General features: G+C 43.0%; 1 protein-coding gene across 1 annotated transcript in view; it reads left to right on the top strand.

The window, feature by feature from the left end:
- Positions 1-23,567, top strand: part of Rbpj (recombination signal binding protein for immunoglobulin kappa J region) — a 189,848-nt gene that overhangs the window by 36,041 nt on the left and 130,240 nt on the right. The gene's annotated exons all lie outside the window — the stretch shown is intronic.

Below are 23,567 nucleotides of genomic sequence, written 5' to 3'. Positions count from 1 at the left end.
GAGGGAGGCCAGTTGTCTCTAGGGATGATGGTAGCTTGCACTTGGGTGGAGCGTGGAAAGGGAGGGAAGTGACCATCTTTTTGTTGTTTTTGGTGGTGGTAATGGGGCTTGGGCTCTGTCCCTGAGCTCTTCAGCTCAAGGCTAACACTCTACCTCTTGAGCCACAGTGCCATTTACCGGATTTCTGGTGGCTAATTGGAGATAAAAGTCTTACAGATTTTTCATACCAGGCTGGCTTTGAACCACAATCCTCAGATACCAGCCTCCTGAGTAGCTAGGATTACAGGCATGTGCCACCAGTACCCGGCAAAGTGACCATCTTGAAAGCATACTCTGAGTATAGAATCGACAGAGTGTGCTGGTGGGGTGGTGACAAAAATGAAGCTAAAGACCCTCTCAGATACTGGGCCTATATGCGACTGAGTCAATGGCAGTATCATTTCCCCAAATGCAAAGATTGGAAAAGCACAGGTTTCCTGGAGTAAATCAAATCTGTGCAGCTCATGTAATGTTTGAAGGCATTTTATTCTTACTGGAGTATATTTGCTAAATGAGTGACATATGTTTTCAAATATATGATCATTGAAGTTCATTTTGCTGTGAGAACATTTCTGAGGTTTCTCAAGACATCCTGAGATCCTAGGAAAGACACAGAATGTCCTGAAAGCAAGGGCACTGCTATGGTTTGCATGTTTCCCCAACACTCATGTATTGGAAAGTTAATCTTCAAACCATGTCAATGGTGTTTTGCAGTGAGGCTATGGGGGAGTGAGTAGAACTGGGATTGGGTGAAGCCCAGTAATGGTGTTAGCAACCTCACAAGAGGGAAAGAGACTAAAACTAGCAAACTTGCTGTGACTGACCAATTTAGTAAGGTGCCAAGCAGAAACCAGACCCATGTTCTTATACTTCACATCCTTCAGGACCCTGAACCAAATGGAACTTCAGATCTTTCCAAATCACCTAGACTCTCTAATCTGTCATAGCCACGGAAAATGAACTAAGGTTGTTATGAATTCTATCTATACTCCAGGGCTCCTCCATCTAAGAGCAGAGAGATCTCCATACAAACTGAAAATACCTCTGAAAGCTGTTAACCTTTAGCATCTCTTCACTCATCTTCCCATTTCCATTCTTGCCTGTGTCTCTCGCCCCCTTGCCAATCTCTTTGACTTGGTACTGTCAGGAAATTGTTTGGGATCACTTCCTCTGTGTCGGTAGCATGTGAGTGTAAAGGGTACAACACTACTTTTAATTCCAGGCTGCTGAAATAAATTGTCCCCAATTAAATGGCTTAGAAGAACCAAAGATATTCTGTCAGACTTCTGGAGGTCAGAATTCTGAGAGCAGGTATCAACAGGGCTACCCACCCTTGCCCCCAAGGCCACCTGGGAGATGTGACTCCTAGCCTCTTCTAGCTCCTAGTAGGTCCCTGTGCTTTTTTTCCCTACTGGCTGTAGTACTCTAATCTCAGGTGCCTCTTTGTATAGTTTTTTGGTCTCAGTGTCTCAAATCTCCTGCTTTTCTCATAAAAGGATGCAAAGTCATACAAGATGGTGTATGCTATACCAGCTACTCAGGAAGCTGACATAGGAGGCTCAAGAGTTCACTTCCAGCCTAGGCTACATAGTGAGACCCCCCCATCTCAAAAAATAAAATAGAATTAAAGCTTAAAAATAGGAAAAAAAATAAAAATAGCTGAGCACTAGTAACTCACACCCGTACTCCTCGCTCCTCAGGAGGATAAGATCTGAGGATGATTTGAAGCCCGGTTTGAGTTCATGAAACTCAGCTTCAAGTAACCACCAAAAAGCCAGAAGTGGAGGTGTGTGACTCAAGTGGTAGAGCATTAGGGTTAATGTTCTAGGCCCTGAGTTCAAGCCTTCGGTTCATCACTAAAAACAAAATAAAACTGTTTAATTTAAAAATAACAAATAACAGCATAACATAAAAATAGAATAAAAATTTAAAAATGAAATAAATGGGGAATGCTGGCTTAAGATGGCCTTCTCTGGAGATCTTTAAGTTAATTCTATCTGCAAACACCTTTTTTCCAAACAAGGCCACAGTCACAGGTACTGGATGGATATATCTTTTGGGGGCCACACTCAACCTACTCTAAGGAATGCATGCATGGAAGATGCACCCCTGGTCTCATGAGATAGTAAGTAAGACCCAAAGCGCAAATGTGAATTAGCAGAGTGAGCAATGATAGGGCCCAACACGCAGGCCATGTTGCTAGCCATGTGGGAAACTTGAAGAGAGCGCCCAGTGCATGCTAGGACAGAGAAACCAAATTAGAAATACAACAGGCTGGATCCAGAGTTTAGGTGAAGCCAGGTTATGGAAGACCCCAAACTCCAGGAAGCAGCTTGGAGTTGGAGATGGTAGGGAACCATTAGAGGATATGAATCAGGGAACGGTCATGACCACAGGTGCATTTGAGAACAATACACTGTGTGCTTTATGGAGCATGGAAGTGAGCAAGGAAAACCAGGAGTAGGCAGGCCAGGTAAGAGGCTCACTGAGAAGCCAGGCAAAGTATGGTGATAGTTTGACCTAGTTGAGACCACAGAGACATTTTGAAATAAAATGGGTAGATCAAACCACTGAGTTTTACCAGTCCTTGTCACTCTCAGCCAGAGGTTTGGTTAGTCACTTTGAGGAAAGCACTATGTAAAGACCAGGCTAAAACCATTGCAAAGCAGAGTCAACCTTTAAAAATTATTTTGCAAAGTTCCTTTTTTAGGAAGATTGATGAAAGCTTATCCTGCTGGGGGCTGAACTCATTCTGCAAACATCCCTTCCTTTTCCATTCAGCTGCGTGTTCTTTGTGGCCTTGAAAAGCAATCCTGGTGCAATTTGGACGTTTTAATGGCTTCTGCATGGAATATGTGGAGATGTGGTTGGTTTAAGTATTTTCATTCTGGTAATTTTATGGCCTGAACTACTTCTGCCAGCATTAGGAGGATGCAAACCGACCCCAGAATTGCCGTCTCTAGGAATCTGAATGCCCAGACAGCTGTGGAAAGGAACTGCCCACGGAGTCAAGGCTCGGCCTTCTCCCTCAGCCCAGAACCATGTAGCGGGTCTCCAGACTCCAACATCCTTCCTCCCTGGCATTCACTGAGAAACTTCAAGTGGAAAATTTGCCCAGTTGGAAAAAGCCAACAAAATGCAAACCAAGAATTTGATATTTTCACCCAATTCCTTCCACTATGAGGAAGGAATCTTAATCTCCCTCCCCACCCCTGGCCTCCAAGAGCCAGTTTGCTCTATGGTTAATGCTGAGTTCAAGGTTAGACCTGGGTCTCCACAGCCCTCACCGTGTCATGGGTTGATTCTGTTTGCCTCTGGGTTGATCAAGCCCAGGTTGATAGATCTTTTCTTTTCTTTCCTGTGATCTTCAAAGTGTTGGATTCATAGATGTATTTGGTGAATTCCTAGTGGAATTTCTGTGCTGAAAGGCTTGGAAAAAGGGTATTGCTGCCTTACTGAAATTCAGGGAACAGGGAAGACTCAAGTCACACTCTTATTTATTTATTTATTTAGTGCTAGTCCTAGGACTTGAACTCAGAGCCTAGGAGCTATCCTTGAGGTTTTTTGGTGTTTTGTTTTTTTTTTCTCAAGGCTACCTACCACTCTACCTCTTGAGTCACAACTTCACTTCCAGCTTTAATGTGGTGAGTGTGCTTAATTTGAGATAAGAGTTTCACAGCCTGGGCTGGCTTTATACTGAATTCTTCATCTGAGTTGGTAGGATTATAGGCGTGAGCCACAGGCATCTTGGATTTTACTTCAGATTTTTGTTTTGTTTTGTTCTAGTAGTGGGACATGGCGTGCTTTCCCCTAGCTTTTTCACTTAGTACTGGCACTCTACCACTTGAGCCACATCTCTGCTTCTGGCTTTGGGCTGGTTAACAGGAGATGAGTCTCACAGTTTTCTGTTAAAGATGGCTTTAAACTGTAATCCTCCAATCTCAGCCTTCTGCAGAGCTAGCCAGGATCATAGGTGTCGGTCATCAGCAGCAGGCTCACTTCCGATTCTTTATGCTGGCTGGGACCCAGTTCTGTCTTTGTGCAAAGGCAGACTTGGGTCAGGAGACTCCATGCGCCCATGCCTGCCCAGCTGTCATCTGAGCGACGTGCAGAGCAGACACGGCTCCCTGTTGCTGGTGGGGAAGTAACCACAGACAGATTCTGAATGATGTAACCCAGAGAGAACTGAGCAGATGACAAGCAACAGAAGTGAAAGTCCGCCCTCGACCTGTGGTTGCCTGAGGAAACTCCCCGGTGCAGCACCGCGGTGAGCTCTAGAGACAAAAATGCACATCCCCTGCTCACACCTCCCTAGAGCTGGGCACACGAGGGTACAGCCCCTGGCAAGGCTACAAGTCTGGAGCCCACTGAGTCCTTGGGTTATCAGTATGACAGTCACCAGGACTGGCTGTGCTCTGAGTGCAAATCCCTAAGGGCCAGGCTTTTCCTTTTGCTCTCTAGGCCCTCCCACCTCCTGCTGCTGTGACTCTCAGCCTGGACTTTGTATACAGCAGGCACTCACTAACCAACTCTTGATTGATGCTCACGGAGGAAAGAAAATAAACTGTGGGTAGGCTGGGAGTGCTCAGAGCCTGAAACAGTGTGTGTGTAGGGATGGGGCCGGGAGGGCCACATGGAGCCAGTGCTCTAATGAGAAACAGGCCTGAGGGATGAGAATTGATGGCCCTGCCTCTTCTCAACAGCTCTTGTCCCCAGAGTCCCCAGGCAGCTCCACACAGACTGAGGGTGGAGGTCCCAAGAGCCTCCTCTCAGTTCTCCATTCCTGCCCTCCACTTGAGAGATATGGACTGGCTGACAGCCTACCTGTGCCCTGTAGAACTTTAGGCATTTTTCACACATGAAAGTGATAGTGTTTCGAGCGAGTAAATTTAGAAAAGTCAGAATAATACAGCAAAAGAAAGTTAAGGAAGGCAGCAGGTTTGAGGTCAGACAGGGCAGAAGCACGTCTGAATTATTATTATTCAGCACACAGTTAAGGAAACTGCTTGCCTCATCACAGCCAAAACCCAGACGAGGAAGAAGGACCCTGGATCACAATGTCCTCCTAAAGGGCGTACCTTCGTGATCCAACCTCCTTGCACCGGGCACCCCTTCACCAAGGTTCCGCCCATGCCCCGCAGTCCCATGGGACAACAGCTAAGCCTTGGTCCCAAGGGCCTCTGGGAGGCATTCCCTATGCAAACTACAGCACAACATTATTCAATGCTGCTGCTGCTTGTGTTTTCTTGGAAAAACACTGTCAGTGAAGGAGAATGTCTTGATTCTGCCTGCTGTCCCTGGGGAGGGAGATGTAATGCACTGGCTGGCCAGAGTGCAAGTCCTATTTCTGCAGCTGACTCCACCGTTTAATATGTCCAAGCTTCAGCTATAACAGAAAGGGCTGAGATGAGCACATGAAATCGCAATGGTTAAGGAGTGAGTGTGCACATAATCTTTACAGAGCACCCTGAGCCTTTTTGCCCAGGAATTCCTTACTACTGAGGGATTCATAGCTTGCATACACAGCCTACAGACAGAGAAGCAGAGAGGTAAAATAACTCAATGGAGATTGCACATGCTGCCATTTGACAGAGCTAGGCACTCAAATCTGAGCATTTGGTTTAGAGTTCGTGCTCAGAGACATTGGTTTATACTGTGCACTCTCAATAAATGACAGTTACCTGTGAGACTTATCTCTAATTAACCAACAAAAAACTGGAAGTGGAGGTATGGCTAAAGTGCCAGAATGCCAACCTTGTATGAAGTGGTAGAGTACCAACACTGAGCAAAAAAAGCTAAAGAATTATGCCTAGGCCCTGAATTTAAGCCCCCAGTGTTGACATAATAGATAGATAAATAGATAAATAGATAGATAGATAGATACATACATACATACATACATACATACCGACATACATACATATACACATATATACATACATACATAGGTACATATATATATAGATGGATAGACGGATAGATAGATAGATAGATAGATAGATAGATAGATAGATAGATAGATACTGTTATAATGTACAGACCTATGTTATATGCAAATGAGTTACAATAATCCTTAATTAACTACCTGAAGGGTAGGAATTTATATTCCACCCACAAAGATGTAGGTGGTCATTTTGAATTTGGATAGATTCTGCCTAGTTAACTACTATACAGCCTATCTCAACAGTTGTCCTCTTTAGCATCTGAGATTTAGGTTTCCTGTCAGTGAAATATATTTGAAATTGCAATATGATTTTCTTTAAAGCAAGTATTGGTTGAGCTCTTCCAATAATCCAGGTGTTGTAAGCATGTGGGATATGCTAACAAACAAAAAACAAACCTTCATCAAGAAGCTAAGATCTGAGGATCTCAAGTTCAAAGCCAGCCTGGACAGAAAAATCTGAAAGTCTTATCTCCAACTACCTAGCAAAAAAAAAAGTGAAAAATCGAAATGAGAGCCTGAACCCAAACTTCAGTTCTGGCATGTGCACACACACACACATACCCCCCTAGCCAGTTCTAGAGGACCTAGTGGAATACTGGTCTTAGAAGTGATCACAATATCTTTTGCTCTTTCCTGAGTCCCATATATAAAAAGTGAGAACAGGGTTCCTATTGAAATCTCTATCCCTGAGCTCAGCAGGCCCAGCCCTCCACTGTGTCCTTAGAGAGGGCACACTCCACGGAGCCTGGCTGTGGTAGTCATCTCCAACTTTAGAGAAGAGGACCCAGAGGGTAGAAGGGTTAGGTGAAGGTGCTTGTTCCAGATGACCCATGCAGTGCTAAGGGACAAAGTCAGGACCCACATATCCTTGGGCCTCGAGTCTAGTATTTGTTTCTCTGTGACACAGTGGTTGTATCCCAAGGAAATTCACAGGGGCTCAATCACATATTTTGGCCCTTAATCTTATAGCATCTATCAATTGCATCATTCATTTGGAACAGAGACCATGTTTACCCCAAATCTTATTTCTATTTGTATATATACTCACGAACCGGTAACTACAGCACAAATGTGCTGATACTCATCATCTTCCTTCCTCTTCCTCCTCCTTTTCCTCTTAAATTCTAAGAGGGAAGGATTCTAGTTTGCTATGTTACATTCCAGGGCTTTGATTAAAGGAGTGATCTTGTTATTGGGCCAGGAGAAAAACTAAAGAGAGTAAGAAGCCTAAGCCATTTTCAAAACAAAGACCAGCACAGGCTTAGGAATAAAGGGACAGCAAGATCCATGGCCCAGCGGTCTGCAGAGAATTCTGAGATTTGAAAAAGCTAGGTATGGTAGTTCATGCCTGTAATCCTAGATACTGAAGAGTGAAGTTAAAAGAAAAAAAAAGAATCTAGTGAGCTCTCAATGAATGTTTGCTCTTTGCTTTTTGTGTTTTTTTTTTTTGGGGGGGGGTCAGTTGTGGGCCTTGAACTCCTGGCCTGGGTGCTATCCCAGAGCTCTTTTGCTCAAGGCTAGCATTCAAAGTATCACTTACTGTTTCTGGCGCTTAATTGAAGATAAGAGTCTCATGGACTTTCCTATGTAGGCTGGCTTTCCGACTCAGGCTGGCTTTGAACTGTGCTTCTCAGATCTCTATCTCCTAAGTACCTAGGATTACAGAAGTGAGCCATGCTTTTACAAAAAAAAAAAAATGTATACCAGGGTTTGAACTCAGGACCTTACAATTATTAGATAGGCACTCTACCACCTGAGACTTATACCCCCATCCCCTTTTTGCTCCAGTTATTTTTTAGGTAGTCTTTGTTTTTTGTTTTGTTTTGTTTGCCTAGACTAGCTTACACCATGAGCCTCTTACTTTATGCCCATGTAGTTGAGACAACAGGCACACACCACCACCTACAGCTTTTTTTCCACTGAGACAAGTCTTGCCAACTTTTTGCCTGAGCTGGCCTCAAACTTGAATCATATTGATCTCCACCTCCCAAGTAGTTAGGATTACAGAGGTAAGTTACCATGCCTGGCCTGTTTGCTAAACAAACAAGCATATACAAGCCCATAAACGACCCAATGCATGTTATAAATCTGCCATCTCTATGGAGGCTAATGACAGAGATGTAAAAAAGTTTTATCCCTGAGGCTTTGTGCAAGACACCTCTTGTGTTTCCTCAAGACATTGAGCAGTGCACTTGAGCTAATTTTAGATAATGGTTTTGCTTTTCTGAGGAAGCACTCAGCAGATTAGGACTACAGGGCTTGCTGACTTTATATGGGTTATACTTTGAGGCCCAACATTGAGGTGGCATAAATCAGTAAGACCCACTTCTGACACTGAGGAGGGCACAGACAAGTGGAGCCATGGAAGTGCACCGCTCAGTCCAGAGCTGAAATGGATCGGTGAGCAGAGCACGTTGATGCTCTGGGCCGGAATTGCTGACTTTCCCTATAAGTCCAAGGGAAATCTTCAAGCTTGTAAGTGATGGATTGGAGTTCATAATAATGTATCAGAATTACTCATAATGATGTGTCGGTATTAGTTCATAAAACATATTGGTATTAGTTGTGATAAATAGGTATCAATGGAAAATTTGGGGAAAGGGACTTGTTTCTGTAACTCTAAAACTACCTTAAACACCAAAGTCAGTTTCATTTTTTAAATTAAAAGGTAAATTTAACCTCCTTTGGTACAATGACTTAATAAAAAGAAATATTTTTTAATTCAGAGACACAGTAAAATATAAGTAGCTTATATTCAAGAGCCATAACATAATCAAGGCAAAAAGAAAAAAAATATACAAATAATCCCATGAAAACTGGGGGTTACTTAAAGGAAATAGTCATACTTCTTTAGTTCTGAAATAGGAAAACAGAGGTTCTAAATGGTTCTGTGGTGGTCCATATAACCTACAGGCATGTTATTCTTAAAATAGCCACACACACACACACACACACACACACACACACACACACACACGCACAAGTGCTACCCTGCTTCTGTCTGTGGTTAACTTATTTATCTAGAGTGTCAGGCACAGAGTGGTCTGGTTCATTTCATATTCTGTTTAAGTGAGGGTTGCCATGGAGACAAGTCATTGCCACCCAGTTTTCTCAGAATTAGGATACATGCAGTCGAACTGGTTTAATGAGAAAATGAGTTCAAACGACTTCCAACTAGTTCAAAGTGAGTTCACAGTACTTAATGTTTACTTGATGATGAGCCCCAGTGATGAAGAAGGTACCCCACAATCCAGCAGGGCCTAGGTCACCATTCCAAATAACACTCGTTCAAGGGGGCAGAGTCGTGGGGTCCATGAAGTCCCCATCCTCACCAGACACAAGGAAGGCCTTGGAAGTGGCTCTTGGACCACCTGCACTGGTCATTAAGACAGAGCCCAGCAACATCAGGGGAATAAAAACCCTCTTATTCTAGCTATCAGATGGTTAGATGCCAAGAGATTGGCAAGTATAGCATTTGGTTTGAATCCTTTCCTGTGTCTTTTGTCACTGCAAAGAACTGGAGTTGGGGACACCAGTCCTTAAGTAGTTAAGTACCTCCTTGAGGACGGGTGGCTCATGCCTAGAATCCTAGGCTGAAATCTGAGGATGACAGTTTAATGCTGTCCCAGGCAGGAAAGTTCTTGAGACTCTTATCTCCAGCTAATTACCAAAAGGCCAGAAGTATGACTCAAACAGGAGAGTGTTAGCCTTGAGTGAAAAAGCTGAGGAGCTGGGCACTCACTGGTGGCTTATTCCTGTAATCCTAAATTACTCAGGAGGCTGAGATCTGAGGATTGTGGTTTGAAGTTAACCCAAGCAAGAAGGTCTGTGAGACTCTTATCTCCAATAATACACTCAGAAAAAGCCAGAAGTGGGGCTGTGACTCAAATGGTAGAGCACTAGTCTTGAGCCAAAAGAAGCTCAGGGGACAAGGTCCAGGCCCTGAGTGTAGGCCCCAGGACCTGGAAAAAAAAAACCCTAAGGGACAGAGTTCAGTCCCTGAGTTCAAGCCCCAGTACCAGCATACACACACACACACACACACACACACACACACACACACACACACACGTGCGTGCGCGTGCACCTGTTCTGGGACCAGAATTTGCTCTGCCTGGCTAGACTAAGGTAACTTGGCTACATGCTGCCCCATGCCTATGCATATAATAAATGGGTCATAATAATGGCTACTCTTAGGAGAGTCCATAAGCAAACACAAATAATGAGCTTGGTGTATCATAAGGGACCATAAATACTAGCATTACATATACTAGGATTATTAGTGGCCCAAGAAAGGGGTCTTAGACTGCCCTAAGTAGAGCATGCACTGTCTGAACATGATTATATTTCTTTTTTTCATGTGGGCTGAGTGCATAGCCACTGCCTGGGGAAGCCCAGGAGACGCAGGTCCAGATACAGGAGGAGTACATGTCAGGTCATGCAGTCCTGCAGCTCATGATGTGGAAATCCATGTACTGTGAGCTGTGGTCAGAGCATCTGATTCTTCCCCACACACGACACATGTCAGCACACTAGCTCACATCTTATTTGCTGGCCTTGTCCTTCTCCAGCTGGCTTTATGTTCTTCACTCCCTAAGATCCCTGATCCCAGGCTTCCTGCCTGCTACTTGTGTCCAGGCCCGGTGGCCAGATCTTGACCATGAGTCACTCCCTCTGGGATGAATAAGCCATTGGGCTAAGGCCCTTCTGGGGACAGCTCAGGGATTTCTTGACCCTGTAAGCTACAGAGAAGACATTGAGTCAGTGGGCTAACCCGATCATCCTCGGTCATTTCAGTTTTCATCTGCAAGGAGTTCTGGACATAGTCCTGCAGGTAGGTCAGGGAAGGGAATCTGCTGGGGTTTATTTGCTGGACTTTCTATGCTTTCAGATGCAATCTGGTCGTGATTTCAGCAGCAGACATTGGACTTGGCTACTTAATCCACTGTTCCTCATTTTTGCCATTTTCTCCAGTTGCCGCTTTGGATACTGTCTCTTTCTGTTTGGATTTTATTCCTTTTAAAATAGACTCCCAAGCATGCATTTGCACACACACACATGTGTACGCACACACACATTCATACACTCACATACAGACACACAAACCATCTGCCTGCATAGGAATTTTAGTGAGCTGCCCTTCAAGATTGTATTGCCACTAGCATTTGCCATTCATAGTGTTGTTTTGTTCCGATTTCCATAATTTAATAAGCCTTTCAGTTCCCCATCCAATTGGTATTTTGTTCCACATTTTGCAAGGTTCTCAGTTTGAGCCTATATTTTCTGATTTACATCTTGTTTGCCAGACTCTAGAATCATTCTTTTTGGAAAGCAAAAGAAGAAAATACCCAAGAATACAACATTTTACCCGTCACATGTATCTATCTATCTATCTGCTCTTGAATACAGGACCTGAGTGCTATTCCTTAGTGTTTTCATTTAAGCCTTTTTCATTCTATCACTTGAGCCACACCTCCATTTCTGGCCTTTTTTTTTTTTTTTCCAGTCCTCGAGCTTAAATTCAGGGCCTGAGCACTGTCCTTGGGCTTTCTTAAGGCTAGAGCTCTACCACCTGAGACACAGCACCATTTCCACCTTTTCTATGTATGTGATACCGAGGAATCAAACCCGGGTCTTTGTGCATGCTAGGCAAGCACTCCACCCCTAGGCCAAACTCCCAGCTCACGTTTGTGGCTTTTTGCTGTTTAATTAGAGATAATTGGAAAGGCTCATGGACTTTTCTAAGCAGGCTGATTTGAACCACCATCCTTAGATCTTAGCCTCCTACCTGGCTAGAATGATAGGCATGAGCCACCAGCTCGTAGCTACTAATCAATTCTTAATTGTAGGTAAAACTCCAAATGTAAAATAAAATTGGATAGAAGAAAGCAAGAGACTGTCCTACAGAGTGATTTGAACAGCAAGGCGTGAAAACAATGAGCAAATAGTGGTTTCCCTTTTTCTGGGTTTCTAAATAGTTTAAATAAAGCAAGGCGCAGTGACTCATGCCTATAATCCTAGCTACTCAGGAGGCTGAGATCTGAGGATCAAGGTTCAAAGCCAGCCCGGGCACAAAAAGACCTGAGACTCTTATCTCCAATTAACCTCTAGAAAATGGAAAGTAGGGTTTGGCTCAAGGGTAGAATGGTAGCCTTGAACTGACAAGCTCAGGCACAATGCCCAGGCTAAGTTCAAGCCCCATGGCCCACAAAAAAAATAAAAATAAAAATAAATAAAAGTAGTTTAAATGAGTAGCTGGGAGCAGCGTCTTTCCTTTCATTCATGTCCAGACCATGGTCCAGCTGAAGTTGTTGCAGAACTTCCAGCTACCTTTAGATTTGGAATACAACATCTGAATGGCTCCTTTTTTCCACCTGACTTTCCCCCCTCCCATCTCCACAAACAGAATCTGCATTAAAGCGCTTCTTGGCTTTGTTTTTCTAAAAAGTACCCAGGGCTGAGGCCAAGCAAATCAGCATATACCCAGGGGATCCCTCCAGAGGAATTCAACCAAGTTAGACAGCCAGGTGGAGCACTGGCAGAGAGCCTAAAAGAAATGGAATGTGGTGGAAAATTCTCTGGGTATCAATGGTAGACCAATCATCTTATTTGGAGAGTTGAGGAAGGGGGTACATGGAAGAGATGCATCCTGAGTGAGTCACATGCTTCAGCCTGGCACGGTTCAGAACTAGGTGAGGATTTCCATAGCTGGCCTCCATTTGAGTATCTCTTCTCATCTCAACATATCCTTACCAGAGCAGCTCTGAACTTGGCTGTTTGGAGAAATTGCACCTTACCCCTCCCCTTCCCCAGGCTCTTCCAGTGTAAACTACATACCCCTTTGCCTCTTCCATTCTTACTTTATGTACGAGAAGGCAGAACAAAGTTAGAAGGAAGGTCACAGTATGTAATTGGACATAGGTTCAGATCCCACTCATGGCACTTCTTAATTGTGTCCTCTGAGCCTCAATTTCCCTCTTGAGTAAAGGATGGATTTGGAAGAGCATCTGTGGAACTGGCTTGGAAGTAGATGATCTGGTTGTGGGGACCCCATGTTGGGTAACAATGTGTTTCTACCTCTTATCAAATGGATGGAAAGATCTTCATGCAGCACCATTTACTAGAGTCAAAAGTTGGAAACATGGGCCGGGAGTTTAGCCTAGTGGTAGAGTGCTTGCCTAGCATGCATGAAGACCCGGGTTCAATTCCTTGGAACCCCACATACATAGCAAAAAGCCGAAAGTGGTGCTGAGGCTCAAGTGGTAGAGTGCTAGCCTTGAGAAAGTCCAAGGACAGTGCTCAGGCCCTGAGCTCAAGCCCAGGACTGGCAAGAAAAAAAAAAAGTTGGAAACAACCAGATTGACTAGCTGACTTATAGAACTAAGTATATAATTCAGGGAAATGTGCATTTCACACACACACACACACACACACACACACACACAACTGTACCCGGAATAATAACAAATGTCTTGAACTGTAAAAAAACAAAAACAAAAAAACTTATGCGATAAGAGCTATGTTGATCCTTGACCCCTTTTTATACAAGAGGAAGTAGGCCTGAGGAGATTAGAACATATACGTGTTACACATAGCAAGTAAGATGATGGAGCCAAGGTTTGAACTAGAAAACCCCATTCGTGAGATTGTGGTTATAACCATAAGCCTCCAGCACTCACTGATCCATGACATAATTTTTTTACTCCATTAAATGCCTTTTATTTTAGATGGAACCAAGGGAATATTTTTATTTCCTTAAAAATAAGTTCTGGGGCCGAGAGTTTAGCCTAGTGGTAGAGTGCTGTCCTAGCATGTTCAGGTACCAGGTTTTGATTCCTTGGTACCAAATACACAGAAAAAGCTAGAAGTGCTGCTGTGGCTCAAGTGGTAGAGCTCTAGTCTTGAGAAAGCCCAAGGACAGTGCCCAGGGCCTGAGTTCAAGCCCCAGGACTGGCAAAATAATAATAATAATTTCCATTCAGTTTTACTTTCCCTTCCTCCCCTCCAAATAGTCATTGTATGCTCTTCTCAGAATGATTCATCAAAGTGATTCACAAAATATACATTTATCATTTTTAAAAATAAAAAGTATATATCAGAGACCAGTGGCCTATGCTTGTAAGCCTAACTACAGAGGAGGCTAAGATCTGAGGATCCCAGATTGAAGCCAGTCCAAGCAGAAAAGTCCATGCTACTCTTATCTTCAATCAACCACCCATAAAAAAAAAAAAAAGACGGAAGAAGCGCTGTGGTTCAAGTGGAAGAGTATTAGATATCCAGGCGGTGTGGCTCATGCTTGTAATCCTAGCTACTTAAGAGGCTGAGATCTGAGGATCATGTTTGAAACCAGTCCAGGAAGAGATTCTGATCTCCAATTAATCACACATACACACACACACACACACACACACACACACACACACACACACACACACAGAAGTAAAGCTATAGCTCAAGTGATAGAGGACTGGCATACATGCACATGTGTGTGTGCACAAAACTAAAAATAAAAGCCTGGCTTTGAATTCTAGTATGTTGCAACAAACTGTGATAAAATATCACCACTGATGTAGCTGGATACCCTGAGAAAATGCTTCCCTTGACTGCCATACTTAGGACGTTGCCCAGAGATAGGCAGGAACTCTCCCTCAGGCTTCCTGGCACCATCCATCCAGGAAACATGTCAGCAGTCTCTGTAATCATCAGCCAAAGTGATGGATTCGTAACATAAAAATGAAGAAATGGAGTATCTATGATGTGACCTGTTTTCAAAGGCCATTTATTGATTGAAGGAACGTGTTCCATATTTCGTTTACTCAGTCTTATGCCCAAAAGAGCCATAAAACTGTGGGAGAGAGGAAAGAGCATCAAGAAGCCAACTAGTTGATTATTTTACATAGAGCTAAACTATAGCCAAACAATTCGCTTAAAGTGCTATTTTCATTTAACAAACTAGATTTGAGGGTTTTTTTTTTATTTGCTTGTTTATTTGGTTTTTGTTTTATGCTGGTCCTAGGACTGAACTCAGGGGTTGGGCACTGTCACTAAGCTTCTTTTCCCCCTCCTTCCCCCTCCCCCTCCCCCCCCCCCCCGCCCCGCCCCGCCGAGTCCTGGACTTGAGCTCAGGGCCTGAGCACTGTCTTTGGTTTCAAGGCTAGAGCTCTACTACTTGAGTCACAGCAACGCTTCTGGCTTTTTCTATGTATTGTGGTACCAAGGAATTGAACCTGGATCTTCGTGCATGCTAGGCAAGCACTCTACCTTTAGGCCAAACTCCCAGCCCCCTGAGCTTCTTTTTGTTCAAGGTTAGTACCTTACCACTAGTGGCATCTTTTTTTTATTTTTGATGGTTAATTTGAGAAGAGTCTTGTGGATTTTTGTGTGCAGGCTGGCTTGGAGCTGTGATCTTTAAATCTCAGGTTCCTATAGATGTGAGCCACCAGCACCCAGCTTGGGTTTGTTGTTGTTTTTTAAATTTTTAGACATGAATGAGCAGTTGCAGATCTTAGACATGTGATACTTTAAAAAGATGTACTTGAGGGAAAGTGGGGCTATAGCTCGGGGATAGTGTGGTAGCCTTGAGCTGGAGAGCTCAGAAACAGTGTCCAGGCTTAGAGTTCAAGCCCCATGACCCACCAAAAAGAATGTACTTGATCCAACTTGAACTCAGATCCTGGGCTCTGTCTCTGAATTCTTTTGCTCAAGGCCAGTGCTCCACAACTTGGAGCCACAGCTTCACTTCCAGTTTTCTGGTGGTTAATTGGAAGTAAGAGTATTATGGACTTTCCTGCCCAGTGCTGGCTTCAAACTACTATCCTCAGATCTCAGTCTCCTGAGTAGCTGAAATTATAGGTGTGAGTTACCAGTGTGTAGCTGATCCAACTATTTTTATGTTTTGTTTGGTTTTTTTTTGAAGTTCTGTTTGGTGAATTCGTCCCATCCGAATGTGCTTAGGAATTTCAGGGGAACAACTGTGAAATTACTTGCTTCAGTACAAAAACCAGTATGATCTCATCCTCACACAACAGCCACAGCGAGAACCTTACTGAGCACCTACTACATACTTTACCCCCATTCTTAGAGAGATATTTCACAGTGACAGGTGAGCCTGTGTTCTCCCAGGGTAGATCCACCATCTGTGGCTATGAGCTAAAGAAAGGACTGGATTTTCTCATGCTTAGTTCTCTAATTTGTAAATCATGGTAGTCATGGCATAGGACTGTTGTTAGGATAAATCATTTCATACATACACATAAAAAGTTAAAAGGAGGGCTTAGAGTCTATTATAATATGACTGTTATTATTTATTTTATTTTTATTTTTTTCAGTCCTGAGGCTTGAACTCTGGGTCTGGGAGCTGTATGTAAGCTCTTCAGCTCAAAACTACTGCCCTACCCCTGGACCTGCACGTTGTTTCTGAGCTCTTCAGCTCAGGGCTACCACCCTACCCCTAGAGTTACAGTGCCACTTCTGGTTTTCTAGTGGTTAAATGGAGATAAAAGTCTGTGTCTTTAATGCCCAGGCTGGCTTTAAACCACTATCCTCAGATCTCAGCCTCCTGAGTAGCTGGGATTACAAGTGTGAGCTACCTCATCCAGTGGCTGTTACTACTTTTGTTTCCAAATATCATCTAAGTTGTATGTTATCATCTCTGCATTATAATCAAAGGAAGTATAGTTCAGAAAGGTAACCAATTTAGCCAAGGTCTCCTTTTCAGACTGGCTTCTCCTCCAGATAATACCCAAGGCTATTATGCACACTGTAGAAAGGATAAGGATAGTCCCTATTAACTGTACCTGACATCCTGAGATGACAAGACTAAGCAAGTCTTTAATTTCTTCAGATGGGAATAAAACATTCAACAATGTATCTGAATAGTATGTCAGTAGCTCACGCTTGTGATCCTAGCTACTCAGGAGTCTGACTTCGGAGAATCCCAATTCAAAGACATCTCAGACAGAAAGTTCTAAGATATGCTTACCTCCAATTAGCAAAAAAAAAAAAAAAAGCGGAGGCACAACTTGAGTGGTAGAGCACCACCTTGAGAAAAAAGAGCCAAGCAAGACCCAGTTCTAGCACACAGACAAAAAAGAATGTATTTGAAAACACTGATCATAGAAGGAACTATAAATTTAAATATTGATTTAAAAAGCAATGAATAACAAATGATACTCATGTTATTGTCATCTCTGCTCTTAGAAACATTACATGACCCACAGGTACAAGAGCAGTGAGAGTAGTGATTTTTCCTGTTTCACATGGAAAAATCGTTCTACCTACCATCTGATCTGTGTCTTATGCTAAATTTTTCTTCCCCATTCAGGGCTGAATCCAGTCATCCTTTAGAAAATTATACTTCTGGGCTCTCTAGTCCCTTCAGCTTTAGTAAGACATTGCTATGCCTCTGTTTCATAAGAATCATGTCAACTCATTTTCTCAGCACTGGTGCTGTCTTCTGACCTCGATTTTCAGTCCACTTTTCTCCAATACCCTATTCGCAGGACCCCTTAGACTCCTCAGCACTGGTGGAAATGCCTTTGCATTTCCAACCTGTCTCTTTGACACAAAAATCAGAGCAAATAAAGTAAGCACCTGTTACATGCCCCCACGAAAAGCACCAAAGTCAGAGGAGGTCACAGATTCATGGATAGCAAAACTGAGATTCCTGCACAAAAGGAAATTGGAAAGAATATCTGCGAAGCATCTCTTTGTTTGCAAAAATGAAAGAATGAGTTATGGGCTATTAGCAGTTCTATGTCTATGTATTCATGGCACCTTAATAGTTAGGTAGCACAGAATATTATTAAGAAAAACAGGATGTCTCTAGCATAGGCAGGAAACCATTTTCAAAAAATGTCAGAGCTCATTGTCCAAAAAGATCGTAATTGCAAGATAGTAATAGTGAATTCCAGTCTGGGGTTTGGAGGTGAATAAACATAGCTTCAAGACTATAGGGGTTTCCTGTTTTGAATTTAAGAGAAGCCAAGACTTCTGCAAATATTTTTAGATGTAATGTTTATGGAAGGCAATAGAGTATTAACCCAGAATGTTGGATAGGACAGCTCAATGTTGGTTTGTACATTCTAAGTAATTTAGACTATTGGACTGAATACAGAACTACTGTAGTTTTTTCCTTCATTTCTTGCCTAAAAAGGGAATAGTAAGAAAATGACTTTAACCAGAATACCCAACAAGCATTTATTAAAAACCTGTGGTACAAATAACATTCTGCAGAAGGTATTTATATTATACCCAAAGGAAGCAGAAGATGAAATATACACTCTTGACAATTTAGTACAGGACTGAGGAATAATAAAATTACCAGCAAGCATCCAAGACTAATTCCCCAGTAATATAGGAATTAGGGTGTTTCTTCCCCACCCCCGCATAGCCTGAGGCTCAATCCCTCACATCTCGCGAGTCTTTGCAAAAGTTAGATCTTTGCAAAAGCTGGTCTTTCAAGTGAGAACATCTATGGCCAATCTGAATAAATTGTATTGTCTCCCTCTTTCCCCACAACCCTGCATCCATGCATGCATGTACAAGCGTGCACACATGACTGTGTACACACACACACACACACACACACACACACACACACACAGAGCCTGGATACCCCTTTCGCATTTATTATATACTTTCCTGTATTGTCTATCTTACAGTGCCACTCTCCCTCCTCCTCTGAAAGAATTGTTCTTAAAAACATGAGAACTTTATATTTTGTCTCTTGCCAAGTTTTTAGCAGGGTGAAGAGTACTTGATACCAGCTAGGTATTTAAAGAAAACTAGCTTAATGAAGTGTCAAATAGTGCATGTCAGAGTATATATTAATGCTGGAAAAAAAACTGAAATAGGTAACCTTTGGCAATGAGAATGGGAAAACCTTCTTGGGAGAAATGAAGTGTATACTTTGCAAGCCAAAGCAAGCTGATTTGATCAAACATGGTGATTACAACATAGGTTTTGAGACCTAGACCAAACACTGACTCTATTTAGTTATATGACTAGAGCAAGATACTTCACTTTAGTTTTTATGGGTCTCTGAAGGAATTGATGCCTGAGGCCAGAGACTTTTGACTTTTGCCTCTAAGTGATTTCACACACACACACACACACACACACACACACACACACACACGTGTGTATGCATAGATAGATAGATAGATAGATAGATAGATAGATAGATAGATAGATACATACATACATACATAGATACATAGATAGATACATAGATACATAGATAGAATCTTTTAGATTCTAAGATAATTATGGCATTCTTTCCTTGGTCTTTCCTGGCTAAAGCGGACCCCAGCCATCTTGGTTGAGGAGATTCGGTAGGACCAGCCTTCAGTACATTTGTGAAGAAAATGTCCCTCTGGTTTACCCACTTCTGGGCCCCACTCCCTCCATCTTCTGGATCTCATGCTGCCCTTGAGCTATTCCAAAAGCCTGAAGGGCACCCAGCCAGGCCTGCCTGCTCCTGAAGTAAGCCATAATCAAAAAATATATCTTCCTGTCCTTAGCTCTCTAAGCAAAAAGTCTGACTCCTCAGCCTCCTGCCAGCTAGGCTAGATGCTCGTGAGCTAATTCCCGTCAGAATGGGAATGACAGATTGTTGGCTGGCCTCGACTTCTGTTTTCTTCACCACCAAAGTGAGGCCTGAGCTCACGGAGGATTGAAATTGAAAGGCACTTCCAAATAGTCAGTGCCCAGAATCTGCCTGAACTTTTTATGTCCTAAATCATTTCATCCACAAGCAGGTAGATGATATTACTCTCTAAGGAGCTGAAGTTCATGAGAGGTAAACGTATGGACAGGCTCCATATATTTCTGTGTTATCAATCACCACACTCAGCAAATAAGCCCAGAAATAAATTCTGGATACTGCCACAGAATTTAGGAACAATCTTTTGGAACATGGAAACTTAGCCGCATGCTCCCTAACTTAGCCGCATGCATGGTAGCTGTGACCTTGAGTAAGCCCCCTGACCTTGAGACAGCGTGCCTATGTGAAGAACTAGGACTTTCCATGGACTGAATCTGGCACTGCCTATTTCCCGAGGCACTGCGGTGTGAGCTCAGAGCCTGAGGACTGTCTCTTGGTATTTTTGCTTAAGATTGGCGCTCTACCACTTGAATCATATCTCCATTTTCAGCCTTTTGCTGGTTTAGCTAGAGATAAGAGTCTCACAGACTTTCCTGCCCAGGCTAGCGTTGAACTATAATCCTTAGATCTCAACCTCCTGAATAGCTAGGATTACAGGCATAAGCCACTGGCTCTTGGCCTCCCCTTCACTTTTCTGTTATTTTTTGTTCTCTCATATTTACCACATAAGACAATGTGTGCTTGGTTGGGCTGTGAGAGTATTAAATAATAAAGACCTACTTTGCTATTTGGGTCACAGTAAGAGTTTGGACTTACAACCCAACTATTTGGCTTCCATCATTAAGGAACCATTTAACCTTGACCAAATTCCTTCACCTTGGAGCCGTGGCTTTCTCAAGTGTACACAGAAGAGAATAATTACCTGTCTATGGCTTTAAGATAGGAACCAACTAAACCAAAGTGAGTCAAGTGTTGCATACATGCTTAGCCCTCTCTGAGAACTCTGCAGTTGAGGGCATCACCAGAACTGCTGATATGGGATGGGACAAAGTTAATAATGAACACAGCCTAGCTCAGGATGCTGCACACACACACACACATACACACACACACACACACACACACACACACACACTCACCCCCATTGCCACCCATAGACCATCACAAGAGTGACATACAGTCATTTGCAGAGCAAGTTGGGAGAGAGTGTCGTGCCAGCAATGGGGAATTGTGAGCACAATTCTAGAGAGCTCCCTGGAATCGATGGGGTCACAGGGTGAGAGTTAAAGACAAGGAGGCAGGTGGCTGGGCAGATGGGGGTAGAAGGGTTTACACGCTTCAGGACAATGGCTTGGTGGCTGAGTGGAGGCGGCTAAAGGACGCCAGTCTTGGATAAACAAAACAGCAGGTGAAGCTACAGGGCGTCAAGACTCCAGGCACCCAGGGAGAGCCCACACAGAAGAAAACACTTGGCAGGGATGGGACGGCTCCATTTGTCTTTTTCAATCAATCAGTCAACAATTGAGGGACCGGCCCTTCAGGCAAAGGTCTGTGTGGGGGGGGTCTGCACGCACACCCAACCATGTGTACTCCCTTAAAATCAGGGCAATGACCACAGAGATAAGAGTCTCACTTCTGAGATCCCCTGCTCACTTCTACCCCAAGAAGCTAGCAGAGCTGCCACCCATCGTCACAAAGAAACGTTCTTTTCTTGTAGAGCTCCTATTTCTACTTTGGCTATCACTGCTCATCAGCTCAGGGTTTTGTATTACAGCCAAGGATTCTCTCTCTCTCTCTCTCCCTCTCTCTCTCTCTCTCTCTCTCTCTCTCTCTCTCTCTCTCTCTCTCTCTCTCTCTCTCTCTCTCTCTCTCTCTCTCTCTCTCTCTCTCTCTCTCTCTCTCTCGCTCTCTCGCTCTCTCGCTCTCTCGCTCTCTCGCTCTCTCGCTCTCTCTCTCTCTCTGCTTCTCTCTCATATTTTCCACATCACTCAAAGTCTGTATCCGCTGCCTTGGAGCAGGTTTAAGGAACGATCTGAGATTTCTTTCTGAATAAGCAGTTATTTGTACTTTTGTTTTTCTTGGTTACTGAAGAGAAACAGTGACAGGACAGCGTGAGTAACTGTGGGGCTGAGCCACACAAATGTCAACGGTAGTGGCTTCCCTAGTAAATAGTTGCATTGTCAGAAGGCACAAGTGGCTCATTGAGGAAATCTGCCTGACTGCAAACAGGTTAACGCTTTAGGCACAGGGAAATGCAAGGAAGAGTGGAAATTCTGCCCCAAAGTGACCTCCATCTGTGCTAAAGCCAATGCCAGGATACATTTCCAGAAGACTGAGAAGAGAAAAACAGAGAAAAGGCAAGGGAGGGACAGGGAAGAGAACCTGGGTGAGGTGAAACCTGTTAGGGGACAATGGAGGAAGTCTTTTATTCTCAATTTCCATTGTGGTTCCATTCAAAGCCAAAATGAATGTGGAAGCCAGGAAGTTGGTGGCTTCTGCCTATAATCCTAGCTACCTGGGAGGCTGAGATCTGAGGATCATGGTTCAAAGCCAGCCTAGGTAAGAAAGTCTGTGAGACTCTAATTTCAAACTAAGCACCAGAAAACTAGTAGTGGAGCTGTAGCTTAACGTGATGGTTCACTAGCATTGAGCAAAAGCACTCAGGGCCAGCACCTAGGCTTGGAGTTCAAGCACCATGCTTGACAAAACACTTGAGCCACACTTTGCTTTAGGCTTTTTTTAAAAAAAAAACATTTTTATGTTTTATTACATATATTAATATATATATATATCTATGACACACAAACCCTCAGCTTGATTTTAATTATGTTCTAAAAATTTATGTGCCAGTAATTGTATATAGAGATTCTCTTTTTGAATACTTATTTGTTAAACATGACATTTGAAATATGATATAAAAATCCATGTTAATAAATTTTTAATAAAATAAATAAAATATATTGTTATTATTAAAGTGGGGTTTAGAGGGGTTACAAATCTATACGTCTGGTAATGAGTACAAGTCTACTTGAACAATGTCACCCCTTCCTTTGCTTTCCCCCAGTTTTCCCCTTCCACCAATGCCCTGAAGTTGCAGAGTTCTTTTCAGGTTGCTTTTTTTCTGATTAATGGAGATAAAAGGCTTACAGACTTTCCTACCTGGGATGGCTTTGAACAGAGATTCTCAGATCTCAGTCTCCTGAATAGCTAGAGTTACAGGTGTCAGACATTGCCATTTGAAAGACTTTTTAAAGGTAACACTATATAATTTTTTTGAAAGGCATATTATGGTCAAGAAAATGAACTCTTTTCAGCAGAAATGTAAGTGACTGAATGCTTAGGTCTCTTATATTACTTCATTTGATATTTAGCTGATGACGATGTGGCCAAAACTTGCCCATGTTTAGGGTTGATAGATTTAGCAAGTTAAAATACAGAATAAGCTGGGTGTTAGTGGCTCATGTCTGTTACCCTAGCTACTCAGGAGGCTGAGATCTAAGGATCAAGGTTCAAAGCCAGCCAGGGCACTAAAATCAGTAAGACTCTTACCTCCAATTACCCACCAGAAAACCGGAAGTGGCCCAGAGTTCAAACACTATGACCAAAAAGAAAAAAGCAAAAACATGATACTCCACTAGGTTTGAATTTCAGATATGTTCTAAAGAACTTAGTGCCATTATATTCCAAATGTTGCACAAGACCTACTAAAAAATATTAGTTGTTTATCTGATATGTAGATGTAAGTGGCTGTCCTATTTTCCATCAGCCATTACTACTCCTTCTTGGCGGTTCTTGGCTCTTACCTTAGATATTAGTTTTCCATATTCACTAGAATGCACAGCTTGAGCTGCATCTCCTTCTCGTCCCCACCCCCCTTGTACACAGTACAGGTAATTCTGAAAATAACTCACACATAGTCTCCTGGGAAAGTCACTTTGTCCTTCGGGACAAAGTAGAGTGCAAGTAGAAAACTTAGAC

This window comes from Megascapheus bottae, chromosome 13 (genome assembly GCF_031878675.1).
Source record: "Megascapheus bottae isolate mThoBot1 chromosome 13, mThoBot2.hap1, whole genome shotgun sequence".
NCBI lineage: Eukaryota > Metazoa > Chordata > Mammalia > Rodentia > Geomyidae > Megascapheus > Megascapheus bottae.
This window is presented reverse-complemented; position numbering and strand designations above follow the sequence as displayed.